Genomic DNA, 27484 nt, shown 5'->3' on the forward strand with positions numbered 1-27484 from the left:
TCCTTTATTAAATGTTCATTTGGCTCCCCGTCCTTGCTAGACATTTTATCCTTGGCTAATCACGTCAAGTCTCACGGTTTAATCTCCACGACATGCTGACATTTACCTAACCTACACCTTCAGCGTCTCTCCTAGCCTCCAGCCTTGGTATACAATCGCACTTCCCATGTCTCCCTGTGGACAGTCCACAGGTACCTCAAACCCCATACAGGCAGGACCAAACTCATCTTTCCCCACAAGGCTGTTCCTCCCTCTGGCATTCTTTTCCTCCGTTCCCGGTACCACCACCAATCCATTCTACTTAAGACAGAAACCTGGTTGTTATCTTGACCTCTCACCTGCCCTCTCTGGTAATCACCACACACGTAAAGTAGCACTAAATCCTGCCCAACTGCCCCACAAATCTCTTTCATATCTCTCCCTCCTCAGCCCACTGAGAGCTCTTCCTTCTTTTTCCTAAATGCCTACAGCAACCGTTCCATCAGTCTCTCTGCCTCTACCCCGCCTTATCACCCTCAAATCCAGCATGTGTGTAGACACACCACAATTGCATTCCCCTGCTAGAAGCCCCTCACAGGCTCTCTGCTCTAAGTTCCTTAGTCTACATACTCCCAGCCCCCCATTTATGTCCAGGAACATGACTTTCTCAGAGATCCCTGCGCACAGGGTGCTCTTTCTTGATTCAACACCTTTGCTTCTACCACCGCTTCTGCCTGACCTGCCCTTGTCTCCCCTTCCCTTCCCCTGGGTAACTACTGCTCATTAAGAACCTGCTCGGGTATCCTCTCTCCCTGGAAGTCTTCCCTGATAGCTTTCCTGTGAAGGTGCCCTTCCTCTTTGCTGCCTTATCCTGTGCGCATATTTTCTATCACCAATTTTCTCCCATTGTATTTGAGTCACTTGTTTATGGATTTGAGGCTCCCTTCCGATCTCCCTTTTGTAAAACTCTTAAAGATAATAACCATCTCTTCTTTAGCTTTCTTTGACTATGGCTTCTAGCATCTAGCTAGTTTACATCTTGCAAGGAATGTGGCTCAGGGAAAGTTCTCCAGAAACGCTGGTGGAGGAAATACACGTTTCCGTGCATGTATAAATTGTTTCTCAACCGGCAGCAGCCTCAAGGCAGACCCACTGGCTCAATGCCTTCAGTCAAAAATGATTCGTGAAAGAAAAAATTCAAATTAATGGCAACTCTAGACTTAGTAAAAAGAACTGATTGAGAAGCAACTTGTCTTACTTGTTTTCTCCGAGATAAGAAAATGCAGGAGGTAACTGCTGTGTTTTCTAGACTTTTTACTCGCTTCCCCAAATATCTCAAATATATCATTTCACCTGGCCCCAGGTGTGTCTGTGTGCGTGTGCATGTGTGTGTGTACATGCATGTGTGTGTGCATGTGTGTGTGGTGCGTGTGAGCATGTGTGTGGTGCATGCATGTGTGTGGAGCATGCGTGTGCGCGTGTGCATGTGTGTGCGCGTGTGTGTGGTGCGTGTGAGTGTGGTGCATGTGAGCGTGCGTGTGGTGCATGCATGTGTGTGTGTGGTGCGTGTGTGCGTGTGCACATGCGTGTACATGTGCAGTGCACTGTTCTTATGTACTCTGGGGCTCACCTACATAAAACTGCAGGCAGAGGACACACAGCTATGCAGGAATTGGGCCAGGAGGACGGAGAGTCTCAGCGTTCTCTTTGTTCCACCCCAGATTCTCTTTGGGTTTGCCCTTCGTGCAGGAAGCATCTGGGCTTTCATATCTGATTGTGAAAATTGTTTATGTGGCACATTCCTCTCATCTAAATCCCCGTTTACTCATTGTTTGTGTCTAAATCCAGCACTCTGTGATAGCTTTCCTGCTGAGTTAGAGTTCCCCACTAGCTCCTGAGAGAGTGTGTTTGTGTGTGCGTTTGTGTGTGTGTGTGTGTGTGCGTATCCACATGGCTTCAGTCACAGCTCTTATCAATGCCCAAACTGCAGATAATCAACACATTTTTGCCTGTTGTCTGTACTGGAGGTTACTCTGAGGAGACGGATGGAGCTTTCAAGATACTTGAATTAGCATCTTAATGAGTCATTCATCAGGAAAAATGATTTAATGCCCAACAGTAGTAGTGGTAAAAATAGCTAACATTTATGGAGCATGTACCATAAGCCAGACACTGTGCTAAGTTGTTTGTAAGCATTACTCAATTCTCTGCAATCTGCCTAGCAGTCATTACTATAATCCGCACTTAGCTGAAGATCGAGATTGAATGGAGGTTCGGAGAGGGTCAGGAACTTGTGGCCCATCACCAGGAAGGGGCAGAGCGGGGATCCAAACTTAGGCCTGCCTGTTGCTGGGGCCTAGGGTATTAGGCTGCCCTGTCCTGCCCAAGAGCAAATGAAACCGTTCCTACTCCAGAGGTTGTCAGTATTTCCTCTTTCCGGTGCAGAATTTTCTTTTCCAGTATCTTGATCAAATAGATCGGCTCTGGTTGAGGCCTGAGTGGACTGGGAGCCCCTCCTGCTTCTCCTACCCCATCCTTGCCTCGGCTGGGCCTTTCCACAGAATGGAACATGGTTTGGAAACCACTGCTCTGTGAGAGTAGAAAGAGCATCTGGTGTATTAGTATGGCCCCCATGGTGCTTTGTACACGGCCAGTGCTCAATCAATGTCTACCACAGGAATGTGGGTCTGAAAGGGGGCACTGCTGCCTATGGCCACCTACAGGCCGAGTTTCCCCGAGCTGCCTGACAGGCCAACGAAGGACAGAAGGTACCTCTGGCCTTTGAGCCTGAGAGGAGAAAATGCTCTCCCTCTGGAAGGTACAGGTGACGGTGAATTGTGCCTCAAGTAGAGTCTCAGAAGGAGCCGTCCAGGGAGCCGTGGCAGCGGCTGGGAGACTCGGCAAAGCCAAGATGTCTTCCTAAAGGGAACTTCGTCTTATGTTTTGTTAGTTTTGTTTGTTTGTTTGTTTGTTTTCGGTAACCATGTTGTCCATGCTTGATATTACCAGGTGACAGTTCCCCTCCGTGGAGAAACTGGTCATCCCACTGGGATAATTCCAAAGTTATTCTAAGAGTTCCTGCTCAGAACAAATCAAGCCAATCAGGAAGCTCCTCCATATGGGCTGAGCCCGATGATTGTTTCCCACTCGCACACTTCCTGCTATTGTTCTCCGGCATGTTCTCAGAGACACAGCCGCTGAGCCCTGCCCCTTCCTCTCAGGAGCCAAGGGCCGCAGTCACGGCTACAGGCTGAGGTATATGAGACTCTGAGACCAGACACCTGGCCAGGAGAGAAGGGTCTGAAATCAAAATAGGGGTGGTTGCTGGCTGGAGCAGAAACCACAGGGTTTGGGTCTCCCTGGCCTCGGATGGGAGGTATGAACTATTCTGGATTATTCACTCATTGCTTATCAAGCACGTGTTGAGCTAGGCACAGTGACGGTTGTCTCGTCTCTACATTTAAAAAACTCCTCTGATGGGGAGGCAGGTGTATGAACAATTAGAAAGCAGTGCTCAGCAGAGCTCAAGCTGGAGTTCCTCAAGACGGTGGGAATGCAAAGAAGACAGCCTGACTGCTGAGGGACTGGGGAGGGAGGGCAGGATTTCAGGGTTTTGGAACATTTCAGGGGGACCTTGAGGGATGAGAAAAAGTATCAAGGCAGAGTGTGTTTAGAAGGCATTTCAGGCCAAGGCAACAGCATGGACAAAGGGGCTCGATGTGCCAGGAGGGTTCAAGCAAGTGAGTGAGGACCTCTGTCAGACTGGATGTCTCCAGTGTGCTCATGATAGGAAGAGGGTGACAGGGAGGGTCGGGTCCCAGATGACATGACGCTTGAATGCAACCTCTGGGGTTTAAATTTGATATTGAAGGCAACAGAAAACCACTTAAGCTTCTTGCTATTTGTCTGTTTTAAGGGAGTGCCTGGATCAGCTATGTTCTGGAAAGATCACTGTGGCAGCTGTGTGAGAATGGATGTGGACGTGTAGAAGAGCTCTAGAACGAAAGCCTAAAGACCAATGAGCGGTTGTCCAGGCAAGAGATGAGAAGACCTACTGTGGGAAGCAGAAAGGGGCTCCACTTATTGATTTTTACATTCCAATGACATCAAGGTCTTTCTAAATCAATTTCTGGCATTGGTGTGACTCCACAGGCTGGGCTGAAACAAATGGGCACGTTAAATTGTGAAACTACGCCCAAAAGTAGATTGTGGTGGTCCGGTGGCTAGAGTCTGCATGCGTTAGTGAGACGCTGGGCTTCACTTTCCTGCCAACCCCTCTCTTACCCACCTCCCTGCTACTGCCCAACTGTTAGAGGTATCAGAGCGCTCCTATCTTGGGGAGGGGAGGAAATACAGCTGAAGCCAGCCATTTCTGTCCCTTTTGATGGTCTAGGGTTCACTGTTTTCAGGAAATGAATTTGAACCTGGAGGCCCCAATTTAAGAAGTTCCAAAGACTGAAATGGTCTCAAACCCATGAGTTCCTCTAAGGGAAACCAGCCCTTAGACTGATTAGCTGCACCATGACCCCCAGATGGCTGCAGCAGGAAAGGGCTCAGAGTAACAGATTAATAGATCATCACTCATCACGGGTCTGGGCAAATGCTGAGGCTTCCCTCTCCCTTACACAGAGAGGCTGAGTCAACACTGAACGCTGTCCTCCTGGAGCGTCCTGTGTGGACTGCAGGTACGAAGTGGTTCCACACTATTGGTTTCCCTTGGCACATTCACAGGAGTCCCTCTGACAGCCCCCTGTCATTTTTCTTTCTTATAGATACAATATAGACATTCTGTCAAAATGCCATCAAGAAGGCCCTATGGGGCCCCAGTGGCACAGATGGTTCTGAGGCAGAAACAGCTACACCCCCCTATCTCTGGCTCATGCGTGCCCCCTGGTGCCCCAAAAGCTGGGCAGGTAGGGATGGAATGGCCTTGGAGGATGAGTCTCCTTGGCCTGAGCTCTGAGAAACCTGGTTTAAGGCTGCTGTGTGGGCCAATGTCTCAAGGAGGCCCTACAGAAGGTAAAGAAAGTCAGGTACCCCACATTTATCATGAGGTTTTGAGACAGAAACTTGAGGACTACACATAAAGTTACAAATACTCTCTCTGATGAACTTTATCCCTGTGGACTTATCAGCCCTAATTCTGTTTTACAACAGCTAGTGTATTAAGAAGTCAAATGAGAGTGATGTCTACTGCTGGGTTTTCGAACCCAGATGGAAAACAGAATTTTCCTTATACCAAGAGCCTGCCAATGAGTAAGAACCTCCAGATACAAAATGATTCACACCTAGGGATCAAAGTCTGGGTCGGATAGCATGACTTAAGCCAAACTGGAGAAGCTCTTCGGAGCAACACGAAAGTGGCTTGCACCAGGTCCAAAGAAGAAGAATGCCCTTTAAATATATCCAGAGACTTGTGCTTTCTTGTTGAAGCCCTCTGTCAGAGAGATGATCTGATTGGCCATTTGAAATGGAAACTCTTGGATACAGAAATAGTACACTGTGTTCCAAAATAATGATTTAAAAACCCCATCTGCTTCTTGCTGGTGGTTTGGCTTATGCAGAGGTGGTGCTGGCCATCTTCCTATTCAGCTGTGGTCCCACCTCTGCAGTTTTCCTACCATTGTCTATTATTTCTGGATCCTGAGGCTAAGGGAGGGTTACCTGCTGAAAGCACAGGGAAACCTCATTGCAATGCACAACCGTAACCGTGCAGGGCAGACCAGATTTGTCACTGAAATAGCACAGGCACCTCGGTGTGGGAGATCTCAAAATAAATACTTTTTGTGTGAGTGAGTGAAGGACCAAACACCTCCTGGGCACATATGAGAGTTCTACATTCCCACAAAACCCCAAATATCCCCATAATAACAGTAGCAGATATTTGTGTAATACACACATTCCCTTCACAGCAATTAGAGATTGTTTTATTTCTATGTTTTCCATAAGAAAATTGAAAGGAAGGAAAAAAGAGAAATCAGAATTCTGGTATCTTTCATGCCACAACTGGATTTCTGCTAAGCCCCTCCCGATTGTTCTAGACCAGTGGGAGGCAGCAGGACACAGTGCAAATGAGCCAGGATCAGGATTTCAATTAGCCTGGCAATTCCTGGTTGAAACACAGAGTAAGCTCCCCAGTTTTCTTAGTCTCAGTTCCCTTGTCTACAGGATGGTTATAATGATGTATACAGAAGAGCTATTTATGCTATGAAGATTAAATAAGTTAATATTTAAAATATCTCAGAATACTTCCTACCAGGGAGTAAATAAGCATTATTTAAAAAAAAAAAAAAATTGAACTTAAAGATTATTGCTTAAAGTAAGAATTATTTTTAAAAAATTGAACTTAAAGACTATTCTGTTAAACACTCCTTGGATTACTTTAGAAGACAAACCAAAACATACTATTTAATAGAACAGATTCAAATCCAACTTCTTTCTTAATCATGTAGTTTATGGCCTAGAGGATCCAAGAACACCCAATTTTTATGTTAAACCAATTTTCCAGTTAAACCAATTTTTATGTTAAACCAATTTTCCAGTTAAACCAATTTTTATGTTAAACCAATTTTCCAGAGAATGTCAGTTCCATCATTTGAATGTTAAAAGGAAAATTAATGAATTGGTTATCAGCTTCAAAGATGGTGAAAGTTAAGATTTTTGTGTCCGTGTGTATGTGTGTGTACATGTTTAAAAAAAAAAAAAATCCAGAAAATCTACTTTAAGGTCGCTTTGTGGAAAAGGCTTGTGTGTACACGGGGGGCCATCTAGTGGCAGGTGATAGTCATAGTCCACAAACTAAGGTAGTATGTTCGAGAATTTAGATAAAGCTTCTAGGAGGAGACTGCTGTCATTCTGGAGATCTGATACTGTGTGCTTATTTGGGAATAGAAATTTCAATATATCAACCCCTCCCAGCACACTGTCCTCCCTTCCACTGAAGGCCAGGCATTGGGAAGACATGGACCCCAAGGCCCATGGCTCTTCCCACTTCTGCAAAGCAGCAGTGAGGCCCTGCAGGGCTACTCCCTCTCTGAGGCTGTCTTAGCACACTTCTCCACATCTGTGTGTCCCGGCCCTTCCCTTAGGGAGTGCAGCACTTCTCTTAAGGAGCAGCTTTTTCGTCCGTACATCTGGTAACCCAGTGACCAGGGCCAGGAATGACATCTAGCCCATGAGGTCAAGCACAAGAAAGGGTTCATGAAGTCTGTGAAGTTCCAAGTACAGAGGTTGAGCCTGTGTCATCTCAGGAACCCCAATACCCAACAGAAGGACCTGCACAATGTAGACCCTGGCTATCTGTGGAATTGAGGGAGGACTTACACTGTGTCCACACTTGCTCCCCCAAGTCCTCCTCTCACTGGGGCCAGGGTAAGGGTATAGCTGTGTTCTCTTCTGGACGGAGAGTTCCACCCAGAGCTAACTGGTCATATGCATCTTGAATTTCCAAGTCCAGCCAGGGCCCGGGGCCCAGTGAGAGTCTGGGGAGAGACAACCAGGCTCTGCGATGAGTTCGTAGGTCCTTCAACCGTGAGTGCTCGCTGAGGAGTGGCTGAGTAGCTAGGTAAGTTTACAGATGCACTCCACCCGTAGATGAATTCAACTTGGCAGAATCAATGTGTATAAAAGAACTCAAAGACGACATATCTCACTGAACAAAAGACTACAATCAGGACTCTACCTGGGGTAGCCAGTTGCTTTACTGCATTAACATGGTAATTCACTCTACAGTCTTTCTGGGAGCCAGTGCCAAGTAACATGAGGTATGGCTGAACTGACTTCATAATGAAAGATGCCACTGTTCTGATGACATCCCTCCCGTCATGGCTCTGCCTCTGGCTAGAGAGAAACAGGATCTGTGGAAGACAAACTCTGTACTGTAAGAAGAGAAAGACAAAAGGATACCAACAGGAGCTGGGAACCCATTCTGTGGCCAGCACTGATTAGACACTTTACATATATTAACTAAGTTAAGCCTCACAACTGCCAAATGAGATACCTGTTACTGATTCCTGCTTTACAGATGGGTTAAGTAACTTGCCCAAGGGCCCATGCAATTAATGAGGTGCAGAGCCGAGACTCAGACCAAGGTCAGTCGATACTGAAGAACATACTCTTTTCACGGCTTCAGTAATAAACCCCTCCTCAGCCTTTGGAACCCAGAGGCAGGAAGAGGAACCCCTGATTAGAAGTCCTGGTAGAACTCTATTCAGGCCTAAGATATTGTTGAGACTAAAAAAGAAAAAAATGCACAACTGAGCTGGGCTAGAAGTGGTTCCAAGGTTGGAAGTTTGCCTTCACAGCGCAGCAATGCCTCTCCCTGGGAAGTCTCTAGAGCCCTGGCCGGCCTCTGCCATGCCTTCTCTGGCCCAGGTGTGAGTGAGGAGTATGGGACTGTTGGGTGACCTGTTTTATTTGTGCTCTGTGTCCTGGTCCATCCTCTGTCGGTGGACTGTCTTCTTCTATCCTGCTCAATTCAGCCTAAACTGGCCGCCTGCCCAGTTGGTTCCCAGTCTACCCTTGACTCGTCTATCCCTCTCTTTCTCTAGTTGGAGCACTGAGCCAGCATCCCGCTTCCACCACTGGGTTTATTACAACTCCCCTGTTCTGAAACTTTCAATCCTGCTCCACGGCTTCTAGAATAAATTCTAAATCCCTCAGCTTAGCATTCCAAGCCCTCTGTGATCTGGTTCCAGCCTGCTATTCTAGTCTTTTCTGCAGAGCTGCTTCTATTTAGGTCTGCGACTCTCCTGTCTTCAAAGAGATGGCAGATCCTATGCAGAAGGACCACCCATGACTGGCCATGCCTGGACCGTTGCTTCTGACAAAGAGAGTGACTCTGTGAGAGAAGCAACTGTTTACTGTCCTCCCCATTTCCACACACCCTTCTCTTCCCAGGGAGGGATAACATACCAGAGATAGTGACAACCTCCAAATGGAGCCAGGGCCCCTTCAGCTGTTTACAACAGGTGGCTGAGCTGTGAAGAGCCAAATGAGCTTGGTCAAAATGGAGCGTCCATGACAACCAGCTGACCTTGCCAGTTAAGCTCTTATTCCAGCAGGCCTGCAGCCATGGTCTCTAATGATTGCATCCTCCAGGAGCTCAAGCCCAGCTCTTGAGCTGGGACCTGATGTGAGGCTGAATGGGGCCAAGGCCTCACTGAGGTCAAGGAAGGGCCGCCATTTTCCAGTCTGCTTATGATATCCATGAGCATTTGCTCCATCTCAAGGGTGGCCATTCAGTGTACATCCCAACACAGCCTCCATAGCTTGCTTCCTACGAGCCTGGAATTTCTTTCTATTGAATTGAGGCACATTAAATTTGACCTAGTATCTTTTATTTTTGGAGAAGTGGAACCATGACTGTTTTACAATATTCAGGTATTAATGGTTCTGGGTTAGGACCATAATGTACTGTCTAGAGTCAAAGTGAACACTCTCTAGTTGATAAATATTTCTTGGAAGGGGACCTTCTAACATCAAATGATGGGACTCCAGACCAATAGAAACCTAAGTCTAGAAGCTTCTGGAGATTTCTGAATACCCAAAGTCAAGGGACTTTGAAGAGTTGTCTTCTATTATAAGTGAGTGGATTACAAATCTCTTGAGGGTAGCAATTGTGTCTATCTTCATTTGTCTATCTCCAACTTAGCTCGGCCTCGATCACAAACATTCAGTAAGTTTGTTGAATGAATGCATCAGTCTTCGAAATCCCACTGGAGTGAAAGCCCAAATCCTAAAGCCTTCAATGATCATTCCTTCCTCTGAACATGTACTATCCTGAGAACAGGTATGACGTATCCTAGCACCTGTCATGTACATATACCATCCATCAGGCACCTAGCCTGTCAGATTCATAAAGGCAGGGGAGAGGACTCTTTCTTCTTTTCTATAATTCCAACCTCTTACCACTGCTAGGTATGATGCTCAAGGAACACGTATTTAATCTTGTTCCAAATGAGTATTATGTCGACCACTGTAGAGCAATCAGTCGTGAGTGCAAATGTTCGTTCACGGCTATACTTGTCCATACTTCTAGTTAAATGAAAGTCTTGTCAAGAAAATAGTCTCCTTCCTTTAGTTTGTGTCATGATCACATGTTAATCAAAGGAATAGAGACAAAGGCCCGAGTTGCAGTTGGAAATGCCTGTGCAGAGAGAAATATTACTAGGACTTATTTTCAGAGTAACTGTGGGTGTATCACTTTACTACCTTCATTCTTTTATTCCTCCTTCCAGTAAATATAAGTGAAAGCCCTTTGTTGGAGGCAGTGTGCTAGGATCCGTGAATACAAAAGTAAACACTACACTCTCTTTGCCTCCAAGAAGCCGAAGCTGGAGGAGAATAGAGTGAGAAAACAACTTCACGTGTGCTCTGATACAATAAGTTCTGGGCTAAAAATGCCTATGGGAAACACTGAACTAGTCTTCAGGGCTCAGGGAAAGTAGTGTCTTAACTGAGGCCTGAGGGGTCAGTAGGAGTTAGCTAAGTAAAGAGGAGCTGAAGAGTGTTCCTGGCAGAAGGGACAGCATGTATAAAGAACTTTACCCAGAGAGAGCTTGGTACCTCCAAGGAACTGCAGAGAGTACTGGGGCAGCCAGCAATGAAAGGAAGAGGAGGCAATTATGGGAGATAAGCCTGGAGAAGTAGGCAGAGGCCATATCATAAATGGCTCTCTAAGCCATATTAAGGAGTTTGGACTTTATCTTAAAGTCCAAGGGGAATGGGTGAAGGTTTCTAAACTGAGAGTGCTGCCATCAGGTATAAATTCTGCAAGATACTTCTGGTGGCTGGGTAGAGTGTGGGTTAGAAGGACACAATGCCAGAGGCAGAAAGACAGGGTGAGAGAGTGTTGCAGCAATCCACGTGAAAGATAGTGGTGACGTGGACTAGTGTCATGGCGGTGGGCACAGGAAAGAGTGGAAGGATTCTAGAAATATCCGTGATATAAAATTACTGAATAGATATGGGGTCAAGTGGGGGAGAGGAGTCAAGGATGCTGTCTTGGTTTTAGATTTGGGTAACTGGGGGCACAGTGGTGCTTTTCAATGAAACAAAGAACCAAAGAGAGGGAACAAATTTGAGAAAGTAAATAGTTCAATTTTTGACATGTTGAGTATTAGATGTTTGGGGGAGATCCAAATGGATACAGGCAGGACGTGGGTGGCTGTATGGATAACCAAGGGGGGAAAAGTGGGATGAAAGAATGCATTTCAAAAGCCAGGGGAACAGATGATACCACTCAGAAATGGCTGTTCCAAAGTCAGCTACACATTGCAGGCTCTTTCACACGGACTGTCCTGTGTTCACCAAGACTCCTACAATTCAGTCTCTCGATGGACTTTTAAAAGGTACAATAATTCAACAAGCAATGCTGAGTCCATCCTAATAAAGGAAACACTTATTGGCTTCTATGAATATGAACATAAACGAGTCTAGGCAAAAGATAGTTCTAACATATATAAAAGCAGAACCATGAATTTAGCGCTCTGCAAAATGTGTCTTCAAATAGCTCAGAAAGAGAAGACTTTTGAGCTGTGTGTCCTCATCTCTAAAATGGTATGGAAAGAAAACCTGAAGAACAGGAGTGTGTGCGCACCTTGGCGTGCATAGGTGAAATTGTACTTTCCCTTGGAATATTGGGACCTTGACCTTGATATATTGCTATGTCCTGGGGAAGGACAATGTATGAAGATATAATTGTTGCAGAGGAAGTAGGGTACCACTGCTTATGTGACCTCTTTGTCTAAATTCTTTTTTTTAAAGGTGTATCTATATGAACTCTCTTTAGAGATAGGAGACAGCCACAGATAGATTTCATAGAACATGTAAGTAAATTATATTTCACCCTATCACATCACAATCTTTTTGTTTTGTTAATGCAATTACCTCTAATTTATTTTAATGCAAATTCCCGTACTCCAGTGATTAAAGGACACTTCGTTTAAACAGTAAGCGGACCCCTCTACACCCGCTGTCTTACTGAATGAGCTGGTAGCAAACAGTGGAATTTTGCGAGAGGTGAGCAGGGTGAGGCACAGAGGTCACCGTTACAATGGCAATGTGGAATCCTTACCACTTCCTTTCCCAAGAAGAAACCACAACTGGGTATCTATACTTCTTTTCTATATTGAACACAATGAGTATGATTTGGAACAGAACTGAAAATCAAATTAAACCCCCCTCTAGGGGCGCCTGGGTGGCTCAGTCCTTAAGCGTCTGCCTTTGGCTCAGGGCATGATCCCAGGGTCCTGGGATCGAGCCCCGTATCAGGCTCCCTGCTCCGCCAGGAGCCTGCTTCTTCCTCTCCCACTCCCCCTGCTTGTGTTCCCTCTCTCATTGGCTGTCTCTCTCTCTGTCAAATAAATAAAATCTTAAAAAAAAAAAAACCAACCCTTTAATAAATGGACAGTGAAAATTCTTGTTCTGAGAATCCTTCCATTTTGCTTGAAGCAAACACAGGCTTCGGGTCATGATAGATAATGCCAGCTACCATCACTGCTAGATGTTATTTTGAGCATTTTACTTGTGTTAACTTATTTGATCCTCACGATTCTCAAAGTATATGCTACAAATATTTCCATTTTATAGATGAGGAAACTGAGATACAAAATATTAAGTAACTAGTCCGAGGCCATCAGAGGTGGGGAAGTGAAGGTTCGAAACCAGTGAGAATGTTTGCTGTTGTCCCCACACCACTCTGTCTCCTGTGAAGGATGCCAGGGTGGCCTCAGTGCTCTGTGCTGAAAGGTTGAGTGGTGAATATTTAAACCTTGTGGAAAATCCACATCACCTGTTATTAGCATGGGATTCCCATCTAAGGAGTGGCAAAAAGAACTTGGAGCTAATTACTAAGTGAAGCAGAAGTTGGCTGGGGAAAATTCCAGTTAGGGCATTTGAAAGCCAATAAAATTATACTATCTGAAGAAAAGCCTGAGGACATCTTAATAATGTTCTTTATCAGAACTGCATCGGGCTCCACTCGACATAGGACACACTTAGAACCCAAGTGCCGCCATCCTTGAGCTATGAGGACATCCCTTCTGACTCTCCACCTGTAGGGACTGTGCCTTGAGGAAGCCGTACTTCCTCCCTGCCTGACTCCATTAATATTATCGTGACCATGGCAGCACTGGCCAGAAGAAAAGCCACTTAACTGTACAACCTCCTTTCCCTTCTTGAAAAATAGGAGAAACATGCATCACTTAGAAATGGTGTAAGTGCAGTCCTACTTGAGGGCAGAGGGCTGAACAAGCCAATTGCTAAGGGTCTCCCCCCGGCTCCACATGATTTATTTAAACCATGGAGAATTACAGAATCAAGAGCCAAGTTTTACTTCTGCCTTCCCAGACCAAACCATCTCTCCAGGCCTCTTTTAATAGCCTGACAAAAAATCCTAGGATGTCCCCAAGGAAAGCAAATCTTATTGTTGTTCCTACTTACAGGATCAGCTGGGACATTAACTGATTTTCTCAAGATCACAAACCAAGACATCTGTGTGGCTAATATTAAAACGTCAGTGTCTTAGATTCCCGTCCTTTGCTTTAACAGAGCAGACCACAGCACAGCCGATGACCCTGTACGGAAGGCCTGAGTTGTGTTTGTCAACCGGCTGCACCCGAGAAAACCATATCACTCTGGGGTGTTAATCTGGACTTTGTGACTCCTTGTTAGGGGCTGAAATTTGCTTTTGCATTCGCTACGGGAGAGGAGCGGCAGCTCTGAAAGAGCCCCGGGGACCTGGGCGTAGTTCCAGGTCACCAGCGGGCTGGGTCATTCTGAGAGCCCTGTGGTCTGCCCTGGCCTCAAGTTCTTCCCCTTTAAGGTGAGAAGTGTCGGGAGGGGCTATTCTAAGGACTTTCCAAGTTCTTCTCGAAATCGAAAGATAAACGATGCACAAAGATGGTAAGGGCAATATTTAAATATTGAGGCAAACGTGTGGTTTGGAGGCTCATCATCTCTCTGCCATCTGGGTTGGGGCAGAACTTCTCAGCCTCTCTGTGGTCAGGGACTACGGTTTTACCCCCGACCCCTCACACACCAGTACTCGCACCCGGCTCATGACGCCTGCCACTCACCACGGGACTGAGGCAACACCCAAACCGGTCTGTGTGGTGAGACAGGTCCACCGGTCACCCGCCCTGTTGCCATGGCAATGTCAAATTGCTATTAAAGTTTCCAAACTGGCAATTTCTGTCGTTATCTTGTCATAGACAAGACACAGCCCATGGACCATACTTTGAACAACACTGGGTTTAGCCATTTTTCTCTAACAAAGCAAGTCTCCTAAGGACCTGAGGAGGGCATCACTCAGACAACTAGATGATTTTTTTCTTTTTAAAGATTTATTTATTTATTTTGGAGACAGACACCACGGGTATGCATGAGTGGGAGGGGCAGAGGGAGAGGGAGAGAATCTCAAGCAGACTCCCCACTGAGTGCAGAGCCCGACACGGGGCTCGATCTCACAACCACGAGATCTTGACCTGAGCCAAAACCAAGAGTCAGACACTGATTGGACTGCAGCACCCTGGTGCCCCGATTTTTTAAAAATTAGCAACTGGAAAGCACAAAGTACCTTTCATTTATTTTTTTTTAATGACCTGCTGAGATAACTCCTGCCTCTCACCCTAGTCTGCCCCACAACTGATCTGGATTCTTCTCAAATCCATCTATCATATTGTCCTACTTCTTCTGCCCTTGGAGTTGTTTTTATCATCCTCCACTGTAGCTGACAGCTCCTAGGCAGGCTGAGCAGCCCTGGAATTCCTGCTGAGGGCCTCAGGGTAATAGGCAGGAGCTGATCACAGGGCAGGAGGGTATTCGAGAGGCAGGAGGCGGGCAGCTGCCCTGGGGACAGAAGCTGCTTCTCACGCTTGTAAGGCAACAGTCACTCCACTTTCAGGGTTGTGCTCGCAGCCCCCCTTCTCTCCACTGCCCTGGTGCTTCAATCACCACTGGATTCCTATGTCGGTGAGAGCTGGTGCTTCCAATCACCACTGGATTCCTATGTCGGTGGCAGCTGACCTCTGAATCAGCTAAGCTTAGGGGAGTGGCATCACTCTCAGCTGTTTCTGAAAGTGGAGAGGGGATCTGGCAAAATCAAACAATTGGGATTATTTACATATGGTACACTGTCACATCACTGTTTCATTTTTATAATAAAGGCTAGAGTCTACTGGGTACCAAGTCCTAGATCCTTCTAAGCACTCTGCATATATTAATTTAACCACCACCACTACCCAAGAACGTTCATCTCATTATTATTATCTCATTTTTGTAGAAGAGGAAACTGAAGTAGAGAGAAGCTAGAGGAACTTGCCTAAGATTTCACAGGCAGCAAGGGGAGGAGGTTCAAGAACTTGAACCCAGCAAGCGTAATGTTGATGCTTGTGCCCCAAACCATGGCTCTATACCGTCTCAACATGGAAATGTTGGTTTTGAATCACATGACAATCCTATGGATGATTTAAGGCTGGTGCAGATCAACTCAATTGAAAAATATTTATTGAGCAACCTGCTAGGCATCCTGCAGTATTCTAGGCACTTGGGATGCACACAGTGGGTGTAGTGTGTTGAATGGTGCCCCCCAGAAGGATATGTCCACACCGTAGCCCCTGGAATCTGAGAATGTGACCTTATCTGGAAAAAAGGGTCACTGCAGATGCAATTAATTTAAGGATTTTGAGATGCGCTCATCTGATACTTCTGGATGGACCCTATAATGACAAGTGTTCTTATAAGAGACAAAAGAGGAGAAAACATAGGGAGCAGACAAGGCCAGATGAAGACAGAGGCAGGGACGGGAGGGACGCAGCCACAAGCCAAGGCTCACCTGGAGCCTACAGAAGCTGAACGAGGCAAGGAAGGACCCTCCCCTAGAGCTTTTATAGGGAGCAAAGCCCCAAAGACAGCTTGATTTTGGACTTCTGGCCTTTAGAACTTGAGCAAATAACTTTCCGTTGTCTTAAGCCACCAAGTTGGTGGTAATGTGTTACAGCAGCCTCAGAAAACGAACACGGGGCAACCAGTAAGTGCTGTTCTCATAGAATTTACATCCCAGCTAAGAACCAATGGAATGGAATGGAATGGAATGGAATGGAATGGAATGGAATGGAAAAAGAGAGAACCTACTTATCTAACAGCTGAAAAGCATTCCTCCCCACATATCTCCTTCTCCAGGAAGTCTTACCTGCACTCCCTAACCTGAGCGTGAAGTGCCCCTCCCCTCATATGCTCCTCTAGACCCTTTTTGAACTTCCATGATCAGACCTTTCCCACCATTGTGCAATTGATGGTTCCCATGTATAATTCTGTGTTCCCCAGCTGCCTATAAAAAGCTTCATGTCCATCTTGTCTGGACTTATCCAAGATCATGAGAGAATGGGGGAGACTGGGAATACCTTGATGACCAACAAGGAGTTGTGTGCAGACCAAGAAGAGGGCAGGGCCACTGTACATGGTCATACAGCTTGTTTCTGCCCAAGGACACTGGCTGAGGGAGCAAAGCAGGCTGGAATTCACCCTGTGTCTTTCCAAGTGGTGGCCCACTGCCATAAAGAAGTAGAGTCTAATGAAATCTTGCCATTTGCAACAACATGGATGGAACTAGAGGGTATTACGCTAAGTGAAATAAGTCAGTCAGAGGAGGACAAATACCATATGACTTCACTCATATGTGGAATTTAAGAAACAAAACAGATGAACATAGGGGAAGGAAAGGAAAAATAAATAAGATGAAAACAGAGAGGGGACAAACCATAAGAGACACTGAACTCTAGGAAACAAACAGGGTTGCTGGAGGGGAGGCAGGTGGTGGGAAGGGATAACTGGGTGATGGGCACTTGATATAATGAGCACTGGGTGTTATATGCAAATGATGAATCACTAAATTCTACCCCTGAAACTAATAGTACACTATATGTTAACAAAATGGAATATAAATAAAGAATATAAAAAAAGAAAACACTTCTATCTTCATGAAAGATGTTAGTTGAAGAATGTTCTCTTAAAAAAAAAAAAGGAAGAAGAAGTAGAGTCTAATCTCCCTCTCCTTGAGTCTGAGGTGGTCTTAGTGGCTCAGGTGAAACCAGGAAGATACGGCAAAGGTGATGCTATGCGACTTCCGAGGAGCCAAGACAGAAGATGTCTTGCAGCTTCCAGCTGGGTCGCCTGCCATGCTTGCTCCCTGGACACTCCCCCTTGGGGTGCTCCCTGTCAGAGCCCAGCTGCCGTGTGCTGAGAAGGCCGAGCCTGGGGAGGGACCTTGGACATGAGTCCCAGCCTTTGAGTCACTCTAGCTCAGTCCCTAGACATACAAGTGAAGAAGTCTTTGCGTGATTTCAGCGTGCAGCTCCCTGAGTCACCCCGCCCATTTGCGTCTTCCCAGCTGAGGCACGTGTGTGGAGCAGAGACAAGTCATCCCCACTGTTCTCTGCTCAAATTCCTGACATAGAATCCAAGAGCACAATACAAACAAAGAGCAGAAGCAGACCCCTCAATACAGAGAACAAAGTGATGGTGGCCAGAGGGAAGGGGTGGGAGGGGGATGGGAAAAACGGGCGAAGGGGCGAGGAGACACAGGCTCCCAGCTTTGGAAAGACTAAGTCGTGAACGCAAAAGGCACAGCACAAGGAATATAGTCAACGGAGCTGTCATAGTGCTGTATGGTGACAGACGGCAGCTACACTTGAGGTGAGCAGAGCATAAGGCATCGAGAAGCTGAATCACCATGTTGTACCCCTGAAACTAATGTGACATGTGTATCAACCATACTTCCATAAAAAAAAAGAATCCACGAGCACAGTAAACCTGAATTATTCATTTTGCAAATATAACTGCACACGTGCTCCAAATGGGCTAAACATAGGTTCTCAAAAAAGGGACAGGAAGGAGGATGTCGGCAAATCCCTCCTCATAGATGTGCCCCAACCTATAACTCCCCTAGGACTGTGCACCCCTCCCCTCTCCCCTGCCCTAAAGTCCCCACTGCTGCTGCGTACACCGTGGGGAAGAGAGCCAAAGAGTCCCTGACGGCAGAAGTTGCTTTCAGCGTGGGAGAAAGAAGGGGGATGTTTCCTTGCGGATCCTGGCATGGGTTTGCTAGGGAACTGGAACCTTAGAACGGGAGCGGGTCTGTGCACTGATCTCCCACTGCTGCAGTGGCGAGCTCGAGTGTAGAGTGAGGAAAGGAGAAACTGGCAGGGCCAGCGGATACAGGACTTGCCATGACAAGTGTCAAGCAGCCTCTGGTCCCACTGAACTCTTCTCTGGGGCCTCAGACATGAATAGAGGGGGCTACAAAGGGGGGGGTGTGCCTAGGAGATTGACTTGGCTCCAGGCCCCAGCTGTGGAGTATCAAACTGGCCTGCCTACACACATCTGCTTCCCACCCTGGTCAGAGCCTGCCTGTCCCCCCAGCGCCGCCAGGCCACAGCCCCCAGACTCCACGGTCATGACTCCAGGGTGTAAGATCACAGACTGTCCTTGCTGAAAAGGATCCGAGAGACCATCCACTGCCCTCACCATGCACGACTGGTGAAAACTGTGGAGGAAAATATCAACGGGACACTTGATGTCTTTGTTTCATCAAGAATATAGGGAGGTTACAAGTGACCATATTACCGGCTATGGGGGCAGAAAAATATGATTTTCAGAGGGGAAACTTTTTGTAGAGGGGAGACCTGAGGCATGACATTCATAGACCAAAAAGCCTGGGGCCAGCTCACAAGACAGTTGAATTTGCACAATTTCTACAATTATAGCAATTGTTCTAAGGGCTGGAAAATGCAAGCGTTCCCCAAATGTGTCTCTTATGTGGTCTCAGTGTGTGGACAAAATTCTTCCATTATATTCGTAATTATGGATACTTTAAACCCAGTTTACCTGACCAATAATGAGGCAATTATGATGGAGCCCACAAAACCCGAAGAAGGCAAGACGCTTGGGATCTCATAGCAGGCTCCTGGAAGTAGGTGTTTCCACCACTGCCACTAAGACACACACAGGCGATGCTGATATGCTGAATGCAAGAGGACAGTGTTTCCTCCCTGACCTGTCCCAGCTTCCAGAATGGACCACAAACCATAAGCATTCACATTTCAGAGTCTGTGAAGAGGGCCTTTTCTATGTGGTCCCAGAGAGCAGGGACCAGAGAACCGGTGGAAACTGCAGGGAACATCACTTTCACCCCAAAGGATCCTCTGTAAGAGTGAGGGTTGTTCCAATGTGGACTTGGGAGTTACTTTGTGAGGGAGTGAGGTCCCTGTCATTTTCAGCCTTGGGGAGAGACTCTGTATGGGCTCCCACTCACTGGGTTCATTGCAAATTCAAGTGTCAGACAGGAGTTGATCCAGATTACACCTCCGTTAGGTGTACTCTAGGATTCTGCGGTTTTATGAGCTGTCATAAAATCACTGCTTTTGCAAAATCAGTGCAGCACTGGATGAAAAGAAAGAAAGAAAGAAAGAAAGAAAGAAAGAAAGAAAGAAAGAAAGAAAGAAAGAAAGAAAGAAAGAAAGAAAGAAAGAAGAGAGAAGAGAGAGAGAGAGAGAGAGAGAGAAAGAAAGAAAGAAAGAAAGAAAGAAAGAAAGAAAGAAAGAAAGAAAGAAAGAAAGAAAGAAGAAAAAGGCCATCATTTCTTTTTAACTCAGAACTGACTTTCATGGTTCAGTGCTTGAGAGAAGCCTTATACTACAAGCCCTGCACTGAAAATCATGAGTGTTATCTTCATAAATCTTTCCCCCCAGTTTTATTGAGAAATAATTGACATATGTCACTGTATGAGCCTCAGGTGTACCGCAGGATGGTTGGTTTACATATATTGTGAAATGATCCTCCCAAAAGTTTCTGCTAATGTCCATCTTCTCAAACGATAGAAGAGAAAGAAGAAAAAAAGGAAAAATATTTCTCCTTGTGATGAGAACTCTCGGGATCTACTCTCCTAACAACTTCCCTGTATATCCGCCAGCAGTATCAGCTGTGGGCATCATGTCTACACCACATCCCAGTGCTTATTTACTGCAAGTTTGTCCCTTTGCACCACCCTCCTCCCACTTCCCCTTCTTCCCCACCCTCTGCCTCTGAGAACCACAAGCCTAATCTCTTTTCCGACAAGTTTTGGGGTTTTTTTGTTTTGGCTGTTTTTTGTTTGCTTGTTTAAGATTCCACATATAAGTGAGATCATACAGCATTTGTCTTTCTCTGACTTATTTCACTTAGCATAATGTCCTCAAGGTCTACCTATGTTGTCACAAAGGGTAGGATTTCTTCATTTTTTATGGCTGAATAGTATTCCATTGTGGAATCATATTCCATATATGTTTATCACATCTTCTTTACCCATTCATCCATCGATGGACTCTTAGGTTGTTTCCATGTCCGGCTATTATAAATAGTGCTGCTATGAACATGGGGGTACAGATATCTTTTTTTAAGAGAAAGGGAGTGCTTGTGAACACAAACAGGTAGGGGGGTCGGGATGGGCAGAGGGAGAGGAAGAGGGAGAATCTTAAGCAGGCTCCATGCCCAGCATGGAGCCCAATGTGGGGCTCGATCTCACAGCCCTGAGATCATGATCTGAGCCAAAATCAAGAGTCGGATGCTTAACCGACTGAGCCACCCAGGCACCCCGGTGTGATACCTTTTTGAGTTAGTGTTTTCATATCCTTTGGATATATTCCCAGAAGTGGAACCACTGGACATTTGGTAGTTCTATTTTTAATTTCCTAAGTAACCTCCATACTGTTTTCTACCAATTTACAATCCCACCAACAGTGCACAAGGGTTCCCTTTTCTCCATATCCATGCCGGCATGTGTTCTCTCTTGTTTTCGTGCCACATGCATCTTTTTAGGCTTCTGGGTTCTGTAGTTACTTGATGGGGTGATTTTATCTTAGTATCAACACCTGTAATTCCAGGCTTTAGCGTCATGTTTCTCGGCTGGGGGCTATTTTGGCCCCAGGGGACATTCAGCAATGCTTGAAGACGTTTCTGATTGTCAGATTGGGGGTGTGAGGGCATTATCGGCATCTCCTGGGTAGAGGCCAGGGACTCTGCTAAAGATCCTGCAACATGCAGGACAGCCCCCCACAACAAATAATTCTCCAGCCCAAATGTCAATAGTGCCGCTATTGAGAAACCCTGTTCTAGAAGCACGGAGGAGAAAGCAACAACAAAAGCACTACTCTTACCTACTGACAACCTACTATATTTGGCACTTCACCAAAGCATATGATCTGCACAACAACTCTTCAAGATGGACATCGCTATTGCCAGGGTACCCGGCTCAAGTCCAGATAGTTACATTGTGTCTAAGATGGAACAACTTGCAAATGCAGAACTGGGGCTCAAACCCAGTCAGACTCCAAGGTCAGGTTCCTCATCAGTATGCCGGGGGCTTCTTCCATCATTACGTACTGTTTGCAGCAGAGACTTGGGCTCCATAAAGCCAAGAAAGAGCACTCAGGAGTGAAGGGCTCAGAAAGAGACGAAAGAACCAAGCCTAAACTGGAGCCTGCACTTCCAGGCAGAACCTGAAGGGGCAGCCTCTGGAGCCACGTGACCACTATCAATGGCACCAAGCCCAGCCCCTCTGGGGTCTGGGCACATCTGCTACACTGCTTCCTGAGGAGACAGTGGGGGGCTAAGGAGGGGGGAGTATCCACCTGTCATCATGAGGTGAATTTCAGTGTGATTTCAGTGTGACAAAGACATCACATGTCTCAAAAATTTTGAACTTAAAATAACTTAAAAAAAATTTTTTTAGATTTTTTTTTTTAATTTGACAGAGAGACAGCCAGCGAGAGAGGGAACAGAAGCAAGGGGAGTGGGAGAGGAAGAAGCAGGCTCCCAGCTGAGGAGATCGATGTGGGGCTCGATCCCAGGACTCTGGGATCACGCCCTGAGCCAAAGGCAGACATTTAACAACTGAGCCACCCAGGCGCCCCTAAAATAACTTTTATTCAGATTTTTGAGAACGAGCTTTGGAGTTAGACGGAGCCCAGTTGAAATATCCCTTTTACACTCTTGTTGTTGTTGTTGTTTTAAAGTAAGGTCTACTCCAACATGGTGCTTGAACTCATGACCCTGAGATCAAGAGTCACATGCTCTACCTACCAATGGAGACAGCCCCCCACTTTTCCACTTATTAATGGGGTCGTTTGGGGCAACAAGTTACTTTATCTTCTAAGCCTCAGTTCTCCCAACTGTATTATGGGCATCATCGTCATCACCCCTGCTTCATGGGAGTATTATGAGGATAAAAACAAGAAAATTAATGAATTAAGTGGAGGCCAAAAAGGTAGGGACCCAGAAGTAAGTAAGAGACCAATGAATATTAGACGGTATAGCGATGCCACTCTATCATTATATGGTTTATAGTATAACACAGAGAATGGGGAGAACGGGGCTGGATTGCCGGATGTGGCTGTGCGGGGCGGGGCGGGGCTGAGGGCTGGAAGTGCATAGATGTGGACGGCTCCGTACCCTGTTTCGGAAGAACAGTGCATCATGGACTCAAAAATAGCAAGTATGAAGGCCAGAATGAATTCCAAGCAAGTGTCCTTTGTGATTCCAATGAACATTTCTGTGGTTGCCTTTTCTAGAACAGTTATTTGTGGCTGGCTGTCATCCTGCTGGTTGCCAAAATCCCATCATATAACACACACATGCTTCTGCCTAATGTCTCCAGTCCTCTGCTTTGAGCTTCTTAAGAATGTGGAAAACTAAGTGCATTCTGGTATCCATCAGAGACCAACGGAAGCACTCCAAGAATCTTAATTCAGAAGCAGAAATGAGCCAGTCCACTTACATCTTGAACTTTCTTTTGGAAAAGCTGCAACGCCCCTCTCTGGGTTAGCAGCTGGGACTTCAATATTTTATCCAGCCAATATTTGATGGGCCATCTTTTAGAACTGACAGCTGATCAGATGAATTAGTCATTGAGGTGATGAGTCAGTGATTCACACATGGGGCTTTTGTCTCCTGAGAACTTCACCTCTTTCCCCAATTCTGGCCTGTCTCCAAAAGCACTTCCTCTTACAACAGTAGCATTTCTCGGCACAGGTATATTCGCTCAGAAAAGGGATCTCTAGGGGCACCTGGGTGGCACAGCAGTTAAGCATCTGCCTTCGGCTCAGGGCGTGATCCCTGCGTTATGGGATCGAGCCCCACATCAGGCTCCTCTGCTATGAGCCTGCTTCTTCCTCTCCCACTCCCCCTGCTTGTGTTCCCTCTCTCGCTGGCTGTCTCTATCTCTGTCAAATAAATAAATAAAATCTTTAAAAAAAGAAAAGAAAAGAAAAGAAAAGGATCTCTATTCAATTTCCCAAATTCGAGACTCTTAGAATACCAGAGCTGGAGGATTCTGAGAGACTCCTCGCTAGGAAGATGAGGAAACCGAGACCAGAGGGAGTGAGAGCCTTGCCCAGAGTCACACAGCAAGTCAACAACAGAGCTAGAATTAAGTCAACAACAGAGCTAGAATTAACATTTCTCCCATATTTCTCACTAGTCAGAGAAAGTTAAGAACACTATATTTCAAAGCTTCATGAATTTGCGTGTCATCCTTGTGCCAGGGCCATGCTAACCTTCTCTGGATCATTCCACTTTCAGTGTATGCACTGCCGAAGCGAGCACTAGAACACTGTATTTCAAACGTATGAATAAAACCTGATGAAATTAGAAAGAGAATCTTAAGTGGGAAAATCATAGGGCAAGCAGCAAGCCTTGCTGACTGGAGCAGATGTGAAGTTGACAAGGCTAGCATGGATCTAATTGCCAGAAGTCTCCAAGAGTATAAATGTGACTCCACACGTGGTCCCTGGGACCCATCACACACAGTGACAACATGGACAGGGGTTGACCATGGGCCCAAGCAGAAACAATCCTTTGGGCTTTCTCAATATGGTACTCCAACAGGAAATAAAGCATACAGAAGATGTGACATTTGAAATTAAAAGAAAGAGAGAGATCTTTGTACAGATTTTGCTTTCAACAATGCTGACCATATTTAGCCTGTTTTACTTTTCCTTTCTAGAGAGCCAAGAATATAACCAATAGACTGGGCTATCCTGACATTGCCCAGGGAAAAGTTGTACAAAAAAAAAAAAAATGACCATCTGTTTATCCACTGTAGGGACCAGTCCTCTCCTTCCTTTCCCACTGCTGTGATGTAATCACGGCAGTGCTATTGTGCTCTTAGTTAATTACATTTTATTTGTGGTCTATTCTTTTTCCATTTACAGCAATCTTTCTTGAACCTGACTGTGATTTGCACAGATAATCAGGAGCGCTCTGAAAAAAATCAATTCTCGGGCTCCTCACGTGGGTCACTGAATCCAAATTTTCTGGAATAAGTCCTGGGAATCCATATTTTTAAAAAAAGCTTCCCAGGTGGTTGTAATGCCGAGGACTTAATAGTCTAGTTCCTTTGTCCCTCCCTCCGTCCCTCCTTATGTGCTGCCCTCAAAATCTAAGCGCCACGTATAACAGTCTTGGATAAGAGACAACGTTCTTAGTTCCAAACAACCACCAATTTACAAATAACACTTTGGTAAAAAACCTGCCTGGACCCCTGGAATTTGTTGTCTGACTCCTGGCACTATAAAGAATTTTAGACTCAGAAATGGAAAGATGCTCATGTTCTTTCTTCCTGAACATATCTAGGGAAAGAGACATGTTTAAGTGCAAATTCTTGTGCTTCATTTGAAGTCTTTATTATATTCGGACTTCGAGAATTAATTAATTAATATTAATTGATATTAATTCAATATTCAGACATAAAGAATTAAAACACGGGCTAAATCCTACCTACACTGAGGTTCCGAGTTAGGGTGCTATTACCCTTACTTTTTCCAAACTTAAACGACACAGATTTCCCTTTCCTTCAGTCTTTCCTTGTACACATTCTCTCTGCTCTTTGATTACTATTCTCTATTGCTCCTTCAGGTTCTTCAAGCTACTCTTGTTTCACCAGGAGGGACTAAAATACCTTCAGGGCATAACTGTCCTAATACACTTTATGGTATGAAAACAGTTTGCATATCCTTTTTTTTTTTAGATTTCTGAGAGAGAGAGAGAGAGAGAGAGAGAGAATGAGTGGGGCGGGGCGGGACAGAGGGAGAGGGAGAGAGAGAATCTTAAGCAGGCTCCACACAAAACGTGGAGGCCGACACGCGGTTCGATTTCACAACCCTGAGATCATGACCTGAGCTGAAATCAAGAGTCGGACGCTTAACCAACTGGGCGACCCAGGCACCCATGCACATCTCTTTAGGAGAATTTATTTTACTACTCAGGAGTGACTTAGATTAGTGGATTCAAATCTAAAGATCTAAAGATTGATATTCTGCTTCAAACCAAGCAAGACTCCTTTAGAATTCCTTTATTTAATGGTTCTTCTGCATTTGATCTGTAGCCAATTTCTGGGACTCCTATTGCATAAGATCAGGTTCTGAATTTGATCTCAAAGCCATTCCTGTTTTCTCTCATTCTCTTCTTCCTGTCCCGCTGAATTCTCAAGTTGTTTTAGCTCCTCTTCCTCCTCGTGAATTCGCTTTTCTATACTTTCCCTAATGCTTGCAGTTTTCTCTTGAACAATCACACTTCTGGAAGAGTGAATTATTAGCCCCTGTTCTCCCCCTTCCCTGTATCTGTGCCCCGTGCCACACAATTCTGAAGTTCCCTCTACTAAAGGTGGATTGTCTCCCTGCCTTGGTTTTTGGGCTGGACATGTCTTGCTGTAGCTAATGGCTTACGGGCAATTCTGTTTCCTCTCAGTCCTCTTGCTCCTCTGCCATTGTCATAAAAGGAAACAGTCATGATTAGCTCATTAGTGCAGCGGGAAGAAAGGGCAGACTTGTCCAACCTAAGTCTTGGAGTCACTTAGCTGAGCTCAGCCAAAATGAGCAGAGCCAGAATGGCCCATCCACGCAGGCTGTAAGACTGCAGGACGCCCGTGCTTCCAATGAGCCTTTAGGGCTGTTCAAGTGGGTATAGGACCGTGAGAGCAAACTAAACCATGCCTGACTAAGGAAAGTGCTTAGGTGGCTCAGTGTCCTTCAAGGGAAGAGGCAGGAAAGCTCCTTTCTTCCCTTGGCACTGGAACTTAAAGACGCTAACTGTTCCAATAGAGAAGTTGCAGGTAAGATGAGGAGAAGCAGAAACTCACTTCCAGGGTAGGAAGAAATTCCTCCCTCCAGAGGCCCTGAGGAAGAAATGATGCCCACCCGCAGCCCTGCTCCTACAGAAAAGCAGCTCCAGGGAACACAGCTCATCCTGCAGCAAACGGCCACTGCCCAGCGGAGCCATGACCTCGGCAGAAAGAAATGCCCCCTGAATCCAGGCCTAAGCACGCGCATCCCCGCCATTTTAGGCTGCTATCATTTCTTTCCTTCTGGCCTGGCTATCTGTCTCTTTGATGGGCTCCAAGACACTGCCTGCATACATGAGGGAGCTCTTTATTCTGCTGACTCAACAGATAAAAAGAGATTTCCCTTATTTTTCTGAATATGGTGATGCCCACAAGAACAATAAACCAGCCCCTAACTCTTTTTTTTTATAATGATTTTTTATTATATTATGTTAGTCACCATACAGTACATCCCCAGTTTCCAATGTAACAGCCCCTAACTCTTACACCTCACTCCGGGGGTCAATTTAGCCAAAACTGAGTCTCGATTTAAGACTCTCCCTCCATGCGATGGCTCCTCCCACAGGTAAGGGTTACCACCTGTGAGGCCACGGTAATGGCATATCTGTACGCAAGCCACAGCGAAACTGCCAATTTGGTGGGAAGACCACATTTTCTAAGGCCATTAAAAAAAAAAAATCCAGAAAAGGCCACAGAACTAATTTTATCCTATTGACCGAATCCTTTCTTCCTTCCATCTCTAACACCTAATGGATGAAATGAGTGAACAGGTCAGGCTCAGTGAGAAAAGATATCCAGTGTTTGAAAAATGATTTTAAACAAAATTTTCTACCCTTCAGTGCGTACACTGTCTCCCCTCACATCTGAGGTAGTGAATAGCCTGTGCTCAGGCCACTTGGCTCCTAGGACTTTGCCGAGTTAGCCTGGAGAATAATCTTCCAGGCCTTGTCTGACAGGCAGGGCTCCCCTGACATGTGGCGTGCCCGGTCCCAGTTCTTCATCCAACAAAGAGTTGTGGGGCTTCTGCTTTGCACCAGGCCTGTCTGCGGCGAGTATGTAAAGCCAGTGAGAACGAGACAGGAAAATGATGGAACTTTTAAAAAGAGTAAGGACGAAGCGATGCTGCTGGACTATATCTGTCACCTAAAGAGGAAAGCAGCACGGTGCCACTGCTGAGACTTCCTGTCAAACTGCTTCTCCGAGTGGCCTTTTCCTCCCCGACTCATTGTCAATATTTCCAATAATCCTTGGCTCCCTCGCCTTGTCTAAAACGCAGCCAGCTGAGCCACTTCCAAGGAGAGGAACTCCCGAGGCTCAGACTCCGAGTGACTTGCTCCTGCCCCCTGCACCTTC

At 45.9% G+C, this 27484-nt stretch overlaps 1 protein-coding gene and 1 non-coding gene across 6 annotated transcripts in view; both read right to left on the reverse strand.

Annotated features, from left to right (window-relative positions):
• PALM2AKAP2 (PALM2 and AKAP2 fusion) overlaps positions 1-27484 on the reverse strand; it is a 325838-nt gene that overhangs the window by 216866 nt on the left and 81488 nt on the right. The window lies entirely within an intron of this gene.
• On the reverse strand, positions 23510-23616 carry LOC123803419 (U6 spliceosomal RNA). The gene has a single exon (XR_006782877.2). It is a non-coding gene; the product is annotated as a U6 spliceosomal RNA (small nuclear RNA).

This window comes from Ursus americanus, chromosome 18, assembly GCF_024610735.1.
Source record: "Ursus americanus isolate L20-20 chromosome 18, mUrsAme1.1.p, whole genome shotgun sequence".
Taxonomy (NCBI): domain Eukaryota; kingdom Metazoa; phylum Chordata; class Mammalia; order Carnivora; family Ursidae; genus Ursus; species Ursus americanus.